The 12,892-nt window shown below is 37.1% G+C and overlaps 1 protein-coding gene across 1 annotated transcript in view; it reads left to right on the forward strand.

Moving 5' to 3' along the window:
- LOC122790297 (pulmonary surfactant-associated protein D-like) overlaps positions 1 to 12,892 on the forward strand; it is a 365,056-nt gene that overhangs the window by 221,729 nt on the left and 130,435 nt on the right. The gene's annotated exons all lie outside the window — the stretch shown is intronic.

The following is a 12,892-nucleotide window of genomic DNA, read 5'->3' on the forward strand; positions in this document are numbered from 1 at the left end:
TGTAATGCCAGGTCACATCTCAATTCTGTTCTCCACCTCAGATATGGAGTCAGTGCTTTGTGTACGGCAGTAGTGCAGGACCATAGCCAGGAATTATTTTAACTGGGTGACTTGCCAGCTTTATGTTTATTGTTTGTTCCTGTGCCACTTTTAATTTTCTGTCTCTGTTGTTATAAGCCAAATAGCAGACTATAAAATGCCTGGGGTGCAGATTGTTTATCTGCTTTGTCACTACCCTATGTACCCTTTCAATACATGGGGAGGACATCATCATTAGGTAACTCTTTTTTAATAAGTAAGTTCCAAGGGATTAATCACGTCTACTTTTTCATATAGCTCCAGTACTCTTGAATTATTTCTGTATCCTGAACCTCTATATCATATAGCTTTACTTCCAATTGATTGGCAAGGACTTGGAGACCTGCGGCCTACCTTAAATTTGTAGTTACTGCCTCAAATTATTCTTTTTGAGTTGGACTGCTGTTCCTTTAAGTGATCAGGTAGATGCTGCAGCCTGTTATCATGTTTTGCCCCTACATACTTAATTTAGGCTACATCCATTGTTGAGGTATGTATTAACACTATTGGGGATATACAGAGAATGTTTAATGGCACTGATATTTTTAGATATCACCATGGGAATGGTTGCCATCTTGAAAGCTGGCAATTTATTTAAAAGCACTAAATCTGTTAACTCATGTAATGCTAAGAAAAAGTAGTACCAGTGTGTTATGTCACCTACACATTAAAAAAAACATTTATGGAAATTTGACTCCTATAGGCAGTATTAATATGTTAAAGAGGTTAAGTATTGCAAAAGCTGCTATTCAAAATCAGTCATATGAGCATATCTGGGTATATCCATCAGCCTACCACCATGTATTTATATATCTTATGTACCATGTTGTCTTCCTACCATGTACTACATATGTTATTATGAACAATACAATCTGTTCAGAAAACCCTGTGGATCTCATAAGTATGTGTATTATGGGTACCTGATCACCATGTCCTAAATATCTCAGACATCCATTGTCAGCCTGCACATCACGTACTATATATATATATATATATATATATATATATATATATATATATATATATATATCACATTTCCCACCTTCTCATCTGATCCTACACCTTGCACTCTTTTGTTTTTTTTTGTTTTTTTTTTGTTTTGCTCATTCCTTTTCTGTCTTTTTTTCAATTTCTAGTTTGATTTCTATTCCCACTTAACACTGATATGCTTCTGCTAAACTAAGCAGGGAAGCCATCTTAGAATTATTCTCCTCATATTTTAAAACTTTCACTACATTTTGGATCTTGTAATTTCAGCAGATATGTATGCAGTCCTACAACTGCAGATCTATAGATGTAATCAATTTTGACTAGGCCCATACCTCCTTCACACCGGGGAATACATACTCTTGGTATACACTGATTTTTATAAATCATTTGATGAGCATGAAGCATTCTTGTTCTTTTACTGTCCAACCAATCCAAAATCTTTTGGGGCCAGCGAATCACTCCAAAACTGTACTTTAGGACAGGAAGAGCAAATTAATTCATAGCTTGGACTTCGTTCCTAGATGTCAGCACTGTTTTGAGTATTAATTTAAGTATTCTAAAATATTCCTTACTAAGTTTTATTCACATTTGTTCATGTTTTATTGTTGATCCATAATTAATTCCCAAATATTTATAAGCTCCCTCTTACTCAAGTTCTTTTATAACACATTCCTTTCCCAAACTGATGTTTTCTTAGTGCTGCAGTTTTCTTGCTTTAAATGTTGCTTTTGCACATTTATCAAAACTAAATTACATTTTTATATCATCTGAAAAAGTTTTGACCTCTTGCAGTTGTAGCTTTCAGCTCTTCATCTGATGAACTCAAGAATTTTAAATCAATTTGATCTAAGAGAAACTTGCTGGTTAGAGGTTCAGACCTTTAAACAACATCTCATTAATAAAATAGATTTAATGTCTATAACTGTTAAAGAATCTATTCCAACACTGATTGATTACTTGATATTAAATTTACAACATAAAGTTTCTGATAAAGGTAAACTTTCATACATACATAAAGTTATCAGACAAGAAACTTTTTACAGTGTAGATTCATACTGGAATTATTTCACTTCTATTAATGGGGACCCACCAAATCAACAAGATAAACAATATATATTGGAATCTGCTTATAGAACTACGTCTTCCATTGTCTGGAGACTTTATACATGGACATTTTACATAGATCTTTTTATACACCTTTGATGATGAATAAAATAAATAATAAAGATAATCTATGTAAGAAATGTAATGTAGAAATTAATGCTGACTGGGCTCATATGTTTTATGACTGTATAAAATTGAAAGAATACTGGAAGTCAATTAATGAATTTTTGCAGGCTCTTTTACAGATAATTTCATTATTTCTAAATCTCTTATATTATTCAACACACCTGTACCTCAAAGTGTTAAAAGGTTAAGCTTCCCTTGTTATGGTCTATTCTAGCAGTGGCTAGGAAAATAATAACTAGAAATTGGATTTCAGATACACCTCCTTCATTCAATGAATTTAAAATGTTATGAATATAGTGTGCCATATGGAAATAAACACAATTAGGACTAGAACAAATAGAAAAACATCTTATTTTATTGTATGGGATAATTTACAAAATTTGTTAAAAAAATTTTAATTTCAATAGCATGGTATTTTAGTTTAATTAATTGATCTGATTGTAGTGGATGTCTTTGTAAATACTTTAGTTGTTTTGTTGAATATTATAATAATACCTATTTTTAATTACTTGTATAAAATTGTTATGATATTTCTCTTATATGTTAAAACAATAAACCTGTTTTGAAAAAAAAAAAAAGAATTTTAAATTATCCTCAAAAAGAAGATGAGAAGTCTTTACACTTTGTTGTTTTCTGGGAGCCAAATTGTAGCGATGACCTAATCTGCTAAGTAGACAGCATAATGGGTTAAGGGCAAGACAAAAGTACAGCAGTGACAGTCACGCTGGAATATTCCCCTTTGAATTTTCTTCCCTGGAATAATAATTTGTTTTTTATCACTTCTTACCTGCAAAGTGATTTGTCACTGTTTCATGGTCACTAAAATGTAATCAGTCAGTGTAGGGTGTACCTTATACATTTCCATGCAATTTTTTATCCATGAATGTGGGATACTGTCAAATGCTTTTTTGTAGTCTATCCATGCCATACTTAGATTATTTTCCTTTTGACAGTTCTCCACTATGACTTCAACAACAAATGATTCTTTGTCCCATATGACTTTCCCTTCTTACCCTTTTCTTCCGTTGCCATGACTGAATTTTCTTCTAAATGACTATAAACTATGTCAGTATCAATTCTAGTATATCGTTTATAGGTCATCAGAAGGCAAGTTAGTGGTATATAGATTTTAGGATAGCTTGCAGGTTTGTTCTTAAGTAAGAGCTTGTTGTTAACCAGGTTGGTGTCTGTTTGAGCTGCGCATACAAATAGTTCTTACTCGTGACTAAATCTTCATGTACAGATGTAAATACTTTTAGCTAGAAGTTAGGTACTACATCTGGGCTTGGGGTTTTCCAATTAGGAGCTTTTCTTAACTTTGTTTCAATCTCTCTGGCTGTTGCTTCATCATGTTTCATATCTTGTACATTTGAGCTTCAATTCTTTCTTTTACTTTTTCTATCCATTTAGCATTTTTGTTATGTTTCACAGGGCTTTCATAAATATTTTTCCAAAATGTATATATTTCTTCTTTCTCAATTCTCTATATAAAACGTTTTGGGTCATCAATAAATTGCTTATCTTGTACTTTTCCTTTATATTTATCTTCAAAGTTTTTCTGCCTGTGCTGATAGTTTTAGTTTATTATTTTTATCATTTGTGATAGTGCACAATAGATCCTGATCTGTTCTAATACTGCTCATTGTCTTTATCATGTCTAACATTCTGAGTATTTTTGTTGATCTGTTCCCTCTTCTACACTCTTCTAAATGTGACACCTCTTGTCTTAATTGCTTTATATTTTCTCTGTTAAATACCTCCATGATGGCATTTGATTTATCCTCTTCATTTCCCTTACTGCCCTGTGTTTTGGTGGTAAGACTTTATCTGTTATTAATTTAGCTGCACAGTGATATATCCTATTTGCTTTTGTTATATTGCCTAAAACTCTATGAACATTTCTAATTACAGTGTTTATTTGTTTTATCAAACTTCTAACTTTTGGGGTTTTATTGACTTTCTGTAGTCTGTTTCTTTCATTGATCTTAATATGTCTGTCCTTCTCTATTAAATAAAGCAACTCTTCTCTCAGATTATTTTCTTCTAAACTGAGGACACGTTTTGTTCTCCATTTCCTGCAGACATTCTACAGAAAGTTCCAGAGCATCTCTCTGTACCACATTCTCTTTAGTTTCATCCTGTGTTATCCGTTGCTCTTTCACACGAGAAGCCACTGGCCTATCACTCCACAACACTGACTGTGTCAGAGTTGCCACAGTTTCTTGTTCTTTCCCTTGCTGTGTAACTCCAACTGAACTTTTGTAATGATTTCCTATGGAAAGTTCCAAAGTATCTTCATCTATCCACCCTGTGCAGTATATGTGGTGATTCTGGTACACAATGTGATCATGTCATACATTGCACAGCATTACTTTTCATTAACACTGTATGCATCAAGTTTGCTTTGTGTGACACTACACCCTCCATGATGAATAATATATGCAGTACTGTCTGATGCATCAGGCACCCAAGTGTCCACTGACAAGCATAGCCTGATTTTAACAATGCATGCATCATAAATTACTCTGTGTAACACTACACCTTCACCGTGTCTAGTATACATGGAGATATTGAATGCAGTATGATCCAACCATGTACTGACTAGCATAGCCTGTTATTAATACTACATGCATCATATTTGTTCTATATGACAATATTCTCTCTGTCCTCTATAGTATATGAGCTAAGGTCTAACATATGGCATGATACAATGATGCACTGACAATCAAAGCCTATCATTAGTACTGCAAGCTTCAATTTTTTCTGTGTAAGACTGCATCCTGCAATCGATGACATCTGACCCACAAAGTGACCCAAGCATGGGGTGCCAAGTACAGAGGAACAATTACTTCATGTGCCCTATTTGTGAGCCAATTTGCTATCCATTGAGTTAGATAAGTGTTAATGTTTAGCTGGGAGAGTTTATCAATGATGCCTAGGTGTGGGGAAGTGTAAAACACATTTGCAAGGCCTAGATAGGCAGTGTGCACTGATTTTGTCTCATACACTGCCTCAGCAATTTTTTTGAATAACTCAACCAGGTTATTAAGACAGAACCTGTCCCTGACTAATCCTTTATCTCATTTTGTTAATCCCATAATGATCCTTTCTATAGCCCCACAGATGAGGCTAGTCTGACTTATGGGTCTGTAATTACCTGGGTCTGTTGTAGCCCCACCTTTTTGCAAAGGAATGACTGTTGCTGTTCTCCATTCATCTGGCACAATGTCTGTTTTGAGGTTAATGTTGAATAGCCTCTGCAAGGAGTCCGACTATTTATGTGCCATGATAGCCAATAGACAGATCTGTATGTTATCCAGCCCTATAGATACAGTGTTCTTGGCCTTAGATTGTTCCTTGAGGATTTGTTCTTAGGAGATTTGAGGAGTAGAGTAGATGTGGGGATTTGAGCTGAGAATATTGGAGGGAGAATGAAAATGGAACTGAATTTGCCCCCTATTAGATAGACTATGCCCTCTGAGTCTCAGTATGAGATATCATTTACTATCAGATTTTCACAGTATAGAGCATTGTTTCTAAGATTTCTAAAACTGGAAGATGGCCTTATGGTTATACTTCACTTGGCTGGCTATTTTAAGTCATATATGGCCTTGGTTGATTTTATCAGGATTCAGAGTTCCTTATTTTGTTTAGAAAGAGCATTTTTGGCTTCTTGACAGTTAGATTTATTTTTGCATGCAATGACATGCATTTCTTTTATTATAGATCTTGTGTATATTACAGCATATGGGTTTACTTTTGAATTTTGCCTTGTATTATTTCTGTGGGGGAGAGTTATATCAAGGCAACTATTTACATGTGCATAGAACTGAGCAGTAAATGGTTCCACATAAGCAGTGGTTTCATTGAGGTAGAAGGTGCTTCTGAATTTCATCAGGTCATCATTGAATTTTAGTAGAGTAGCCTTTGCATAGTCTCTGAATACTAAGGTACTGAAAGAGGCTTCTGGCTTTAGTCTTAAGGTGAATATGACTGACTTGTAGTGCAATTTTACCAGGAATGAGGTTACAGTAGTTAGGGAGAAGAGCTCTCTCATATTAGAAAGGACCAAATCTAGGGTTTTATCTCTACTGGTTGGGGTGTGGACTAACTGGTCCAGGGAGTTTGTATTTATGAAGTCTAGACATGTCTGGGCATACACGTTTATGAATGTATATGTATGTTTCCCATTGGTTGGTGGGATAGTTGAAGTTTCCCAGGTGAATTGTATTTGACTTAATACACAGTAACTTCATACAGGTTAGGTAGGAGGTTCAAGCTGAAGGGGGCATAGAGGAGGTCCTGTAGTTAGCTAAGATGTGATAAAGGATTTTGTTCATAGTAAGTTGGATGTGGAGGAGTTCCAAGTCATTGTGTTGCCTAATGAGTCTGGAACTATGTTTTTTATGACTATAGAGAGAAACCTCTGCCTTTAGTGCCTACTTCTGTTTCAGTTGTCCTGTATGACTGATAGGCATCGAAGCCCTCTACTGATGAAGTGCTTTCACTGGTGTTGAACTGGGTCTCTGTGGTGATGTATGTATCTACATTTTCCAGTGTAAGCAGTGCTTCTATGATGTAGAATTTTTTTAAAAGCTACTTTCGTTGAACAGCAGTACTATAATGATGTCTTGGTTTTGTTTAGTTGCCTTCATAGTTATTGAACATTGAAGTGGCCTAAAAAAGGCACAATGTGCATGGACAGGATTTTATGCAATACATGGATACTTTTGGGGTAAGGTGCAGGCCATCCCTGGCAAAGTAGTTTGGACTGTCTGCCATCTCTTCCTAGGCTGGTATATATTGTACCTCTTTAGACTGGCACCAGAATCTAAGACAGTTATTGGAATCAATTTTATTTTGATCATATTGTGGCATCATTCTTGGTGGAGGCAAAATTCTCTTAAGCCCAGGTACATACCTGCCTCAGACTTATATTCCAAGAGCCCTGTCGTGTATCTGCTTATATAGTCCTGGGAGGTATGTCTCAAGTCATTTATAACCACATGCAAAATGAATGCATCATATGTGCATGGTACATGGACATGAGTGCTTGTGTGATGTGTCAAATCCTGTCACCTGATAGTCAACTGACCATGACCCTCTTTTTGCACAGCCTAGAGAGTGGTGCATTACTGTGTCTTACAGTGGAGTCACCTATGATGAGGTATGGTACATGCAATGGTTTGCCCTGAGTCTTTGTGACTTATAGATGTATGTTTTAAGCTGCTTTTGTGGCCAGAAAAGACTAAGGCTGTCTGATGAAGCTGTAATGCTGTTGAGGGTTGGACTCCTGATATAAGTAGAGGTTTGAGTGAGAAAGCTCACCCAGACTCTGCTACAGCTTGCTTTGAGGGAAAGGTTAGTTTGCTTTTGATTTATTGTAGTTTGTATTACTTTATTGCCTTTTTCTATTTTGTATAATGTAATTTGTTTTCTTTACAATGTGTTTTACTTGTATTCTGCTTTTAATTGCATATTAAAAATTGGAAAGGGACCACATCTGCATGTCTTGTGAGTCAGACAGATTTTTTTCCCACTCTCCCACCCTGTTGCTCTTGTGTTCTTAAACATAGCTGTCTTTTTAGTTGCTTGCCCCTTATGTTAATTTGATGACATATTGAAATCAAAAGGACAAAGCTGATAAAACCAAAGTAAAATCCACGGATGAAAGGAATCAGTCCAAAAAAAGAAGAAATGCAGCTTTATTAAGCGACAAAAAAACAATCAGTCTGAGCGACAAAAAAACAATCAGTCAAGCGCTTTCACCAGGTAAATACCTGGCTTTATCAAAACCTACTCATGGCTACAGTTAACATCGTGGAACTGTTCCCAAGTATCCCACACTCTATTGGATTAGAGTGGTTTAACAGTGTTTTGACCTCTGAATCGGATCTTGGTTCAAACATCATAGGTATCATAGTAGAGTTTATGGAGGTAGTCCTTGAAAACAATTTCCTTTATTTTAATGGCAAATTGTTTAAACAGAAGAAGGGTGTAGCAATGGGGGCAGCATGCGCCTCATTATATGCAAATATTGTGCTGCACCACTGGGAGAACAACTACATATTTTCTACTTAATGGGCACAACATATAACCCACTATAAACGATACCTTGATGACATTTGCTTACTATGGAATGGAACTCTGGAGAGCTTCTTGGAGTTCATGAAATATATTAATTCTACTACACATTTTTTATCTTTTACATATAATGTTAGCAAAGATGCACTGAACTATCTTGATGTATCCATACTTAAGGACTATTCTAACTGTACTTTTCAGTCCAAGTTATACAGGAAAGCCACTTTTTCCAACTCGTATTTACACTTCTATAGTGGTCATCCCTTTCATCAGAAGAAGGGTTTAGTAAAGGGGCAGTTCATTTGTGCATCTAAAATGTCTAGCACAGATGAATATTACTTAGAGGAAATTGATTTTTTGAAAAAACTGTTTATTCAAAGAGGTTATCCAGTACCTCTAGTAAACAATTTGGCCCAAGAAGTAATCGACAACAGGCAATCTAAATACTTTCTATTATTAGGTAGTGGTTTTCAAAGGGTTGAGCAGAATGAACAAGTTGAACCAGTTAATTTGCATAATAGTTTCATACACACCTTCACTAAAGATTCTCAACAAGTGGAACACATAGTGTCCAAATATTGGCACCTTTTGACACTTCATGAAGACTTTAAAGGTATAGTTCAAGAATGTCCCAATTTTGTAAAGAGAAGAGATGTTAACCTAAGGGGCCTATTTGAGAGAAAGTATTTTTTAGATTCAGGGCACTGTGTTTCTAAACTTGGCACCTATAAGTGTGAGGCATGTAAGCAATGCACCTTTATCATGAAAGACAGTTCCTTCTACCTTCCATCCAGGAAATTTAGATTTGAAGCTGATCATTATTACAACTGCAGGTCAAAAGGGGTTGTATACATAGGAATATGCATTCAATGTCTCAGTTTTTATGTAGGGAAAACTGAGAGACCACTTAGGAGAAGAATTTATGAACATCATTATGAGATCTCCAAAAAGAAGGACACAAATGCCTTTTTTAAACATTTAGCTCTTTGCCCTAACATGAAAATTAGGTTTATGGTCCTTGAGCAGGTTAAGCAGGATGCCAGGGGAGGAGACTGGGAAACCCACCTTGAATACAGGGAGCTTTTATGGCAGCATAAACTCAACGCTGCAAAGCCCCCTGGCCTGAATGAAAACAGTATATCCAGTGTACTCAAGTTAAGAAAAGCTAGGTTATGAATTCTATTATCATAGTTCCCAATTAGTTTCATCCTTCGCACATTTCACATATGCATATATATTTAAACACTGCTCTTCAAGCACCTTTTAAGGACTTTTTATGTTTTTTTTATAATGTTTAATAGTTTTATCAATTTTAGGGATTCTTTACACATAATTTAATATGAATTTACTGATGTTAGGACACTTTAAATAATGCATTTTCATTTAATTGAATGGTTAGCATATTAATTGGTGATCATGTGACTAGATGGAAAAGTATTTAATCATTCCTAGTGTAATGCTGATCATCTTGATAAAGCCAGGTATTTACCTGGCAAAAGCGCTTGACTGATTGTTTTTTTGTCGCTCAGACTGATTTTTTTTTGTCGCTTAATAAAGCTGCATTTCTTCTTTTTTTTGGACTGCTTCCTTTCATCCGTGGATTTTACTTTGGTTTGATGACATATTGCCTTCTCTCTCCCCTTTCACTGGCTGGTGTGAGTAAGCACAAAATTATCATTTTATGAAATCACTCCCATTCAGCTATTTAAATGTATTAGCCATCCCACTGTATTCCATAGAGTTAGAATAAAAAAGTGCCTACCCCCTTTCAGTCTATCTTGCTCTTTTAAAATTAGTGGCTCTCCACTTGGACAGCTAATACTTAAGCTACCCCCTTTCATATCTAACTGCTTAGTGCACACTGCAGTGTTTAGTATATTAACCCATTTTAGTATCTTACCTTTAGACATCTATTGCAAGACCACCAGTTATTGAAGAGCCGACATTCTGCCCTCAGTAGTCATGTAGGGATTAGTGCTTCTTTTTTCTCCTGGTGAGAGGAGTACATGGACATTATTTCCTGAAGATTGCTAATCATTAGAAAGCCTAATAACCACTTTATAGGTGACAGCTTGGAATTTGTGCTTATTTTCTGTTCCTAGTGAGAGAAAGACCAGAGTGCATTGATTCCTGACTGTTTCTGGTTGGACAGCGAGAGTCTGTGTTGATGTGGTTGATTGGTCTGGTTGCTATTCAAGTCATCTTCCAGAAAAAGGCTACAACAAGCCTACAGACCCTTGCATCATCTGGGACAAGAGTGTGGATCCCAAACAGTCTGTGACCTGCTTCTTATCTAGGGATTGGTGCTCATGAAAGAAGAAGCAGAGGAGCATTGTATCCCAGCAGAGTGAAAATGTGGTAAAACCAGCACCAGCTGTAGCCAGGTAGTAGCCATTCATGCGACTGTCATCTTTTCATCATTCTTGACAAGCTAGTTCTTTGTTTTCAGTAAGTACTGCTTGATTTGTTTCTAACTTCAGAATATATCCCTAAGTACTTCATCCTTAAATTTTCAGGGTCTATGTATTAGTTTCCCCTCAAGTGTTTGGCAGTGCTCTGTACAGACGCAGACACCATGAGTGGCATTTTTCTTGTAAAACCACAATTGACATTTCTCGAATACCTAGTTGCACACTGGATATCTAGCCTTCAGTGACAAACACTGGCCCCATAGTTGCAAACTGGATACTCCTGACATTGATTGATATTCTCTCTTCAACTGTCTAATCACTAAAAAAGTGTCTGTTTCCATAGATACGACCTTTCCCACTGTTTCCATTACCAGCTTGGTGGATATGTGCATCAGGAGGCAATGTAGAAATTGCCTCATGTTTACTGACAACCAGTTAATTCTCAAACAAACTGATATGGTTTTTGAGAGATGTATTTACAGAATGTCACTGGAAGCAAGTCTGTCACATAAACGTACTCCTAATGTCAATAAGGTTGTCAGTGATACACACACTGCACCCATCACACACAGTTCAAAGCAGACATATGCTGAGACACTCAAATGTAACCTTTCTAAACTACAAAGACATCCTAGATGGAGTACACATAGCAAATACCCCCAGCAGCCCCAAATGCACTCTTTCAAAACAACACCCACATCAACTCATAGAGCTACATCTCATGGAGCTTCTACCTCTAAGCCCATAAGGCAAGCCACCACACAATCCAACATTCTAGTCATTGGAGACTCCATTGTGAGACAATCTGATGTTGCACTCACCAGGCTGAGTAAAAAGAAAGCCACAGTCAGTTGCTTATCAGGGGATAGGATCTTCCACATTATGCACGCACTCAGGTCATTGGATGACAAGTACCAGTATGACTCAGTCATAGTCCATGTCAGAGTAAATGTCCTGAGATGTACTTCCCTAGACTATATGAAGGGAGACATCCTGGAGCTCTCGGAATATGTGTCTCAGGCTGGTATGAGCCTAGCATTGAGCAGCATTTTACCTTCTCCAAGGATGATGCCATAATACGAAGAAAAGATGATTGACTTTAATAATTGGCTTAGTTTCTGGTGTCATTCTAAGGGGGGGGGGTGCAGTATTTGTCAGCATGGGTGGAGATGGTCAACAGACCATGCTGCTTTGCCAGGGATGGTCTGCACCTCTCCCCTCTAGGCTTTTGAATATTAGTTAAAACACTGTCTTCCCCACAGTGCCTTTTTTAGGCATGCCAAACTGAAAGTACTTCTGACATAGCAAATCAAAACCAAGAAAATCTAACAAAAACTCCACTCCCTAGAAGCTTTCTTCATCCTAGAGAATGCTGACGTCTGTGTGGTCACTGAGACATGGCTTAAATCTGTCGCGAGCACACCAACAGTGCAAGGTTATAAGGCCTTCCACACATTTAGACTAGTTACTTTACAGGCAGGGACTAAAGGTGGAGGTGTCTCTATTTACATAAAAAAATAAATATACTTCAAGGCTGGTCAAACAGGACAATGCATTTCAGCTGCTCCATGTTCAAATAACCATAGGCAAAATCCAGTACCACTTCCTTGCAAGCTATAGGCTCCCTCTATGATTCAGGAAACCCATACCATGTATTTAAACTTATTAGAAACACTAAGCATCTGGGCGACCGTGGTGGTGCAGTGGTTAGCATTGCCACCTCACAGCAAGAGGTTCTCTGGTTTGATCCTTGGCTGGGGTGCCTTCTGTGTGGAGTCTGCATGCCCTCCCTGTGATTCCATGGGTTTCCTCAGGGTGCTCTGGTTTCTTCCCAAAGACATGCTGTAGGTGGATTGGGCACTCCGAATTGGCCCTAGGTATGAATGCATGTGTGTGTGTGCCTTCTGTGGAAGGTTGGGTGCTGGGCTGGCAACTCGACACTGTGAAACTCCACTGTCAATCATGAGCTGACAGGTGATCTGCTGTGATGGCTCCTACCTGGGAAAAGCCAGAAGAAAAACACTAAGCATCCAACCCTATACCATATTCAGGGGTGACTTTAATTGCCCTATTTTTAACTGGGAATCCTATATAACACC

The sequence above is a fragment of the Protopterus annectens genome, chromosome 16.part0 (assembly GCF_019279795.1).
Source record: "Protopterus annectens isolate FY-2018-M chromosome 16.part0, PAN1.0, whole genome shotgun sequence".
In the NCBI taxonomy this organism is placed as follows: Eukaryota; Metazoa; Chordata; order Ceratodontiformes; family Protopteridae; genus Protopterus; species Protopterus annectens.